Here is a 281-nt window from a genome sequence, read left to right as displayed (position 1 = left end):
TGAGGGGGGGAACCCTGGGGCTCTTCAGAGGGCCCAGTCCCCGCCCTTGAGGAGCTTGTGGCGACCCAGGGTGGCCAGCGAGTGTGGGGCTGAGTAATACATCCAGGAGAAGCCTGGGGATGCTCTGGGTGTAGGAGAAACAGCCCCAACCAAAGTCAGAAGCCGCCTCCATGACCCTCGACCTCCCTCCTCCTCCATTCACCCTCACCACCAGCTGGATGTCTGCGGCCACCTGGGTACAGCCGAGCAGGCGGAGACCATCTGGGCCAAGGGCTCTGGAC

The sequence above is a fragment of the Galeopterus variegatus genome, unplaced genomic scaffold, assembly GCF_000696425.1.
Source record: "Galeopterus variegatus unplaced genomic scaffold, G_variegatus-3.0.2 Scaffold2168, whole genome shotgun sequence".
Taxonomy (NCBI): Eukaryota; Metazoa; Chordata; class Mammalia; order Dermoptera; family Cynocephalidae; genus Galeopterus; species Galeopterus variegatus.
This window is presented reverse-complemented; position numbering follows the sequence as displayed.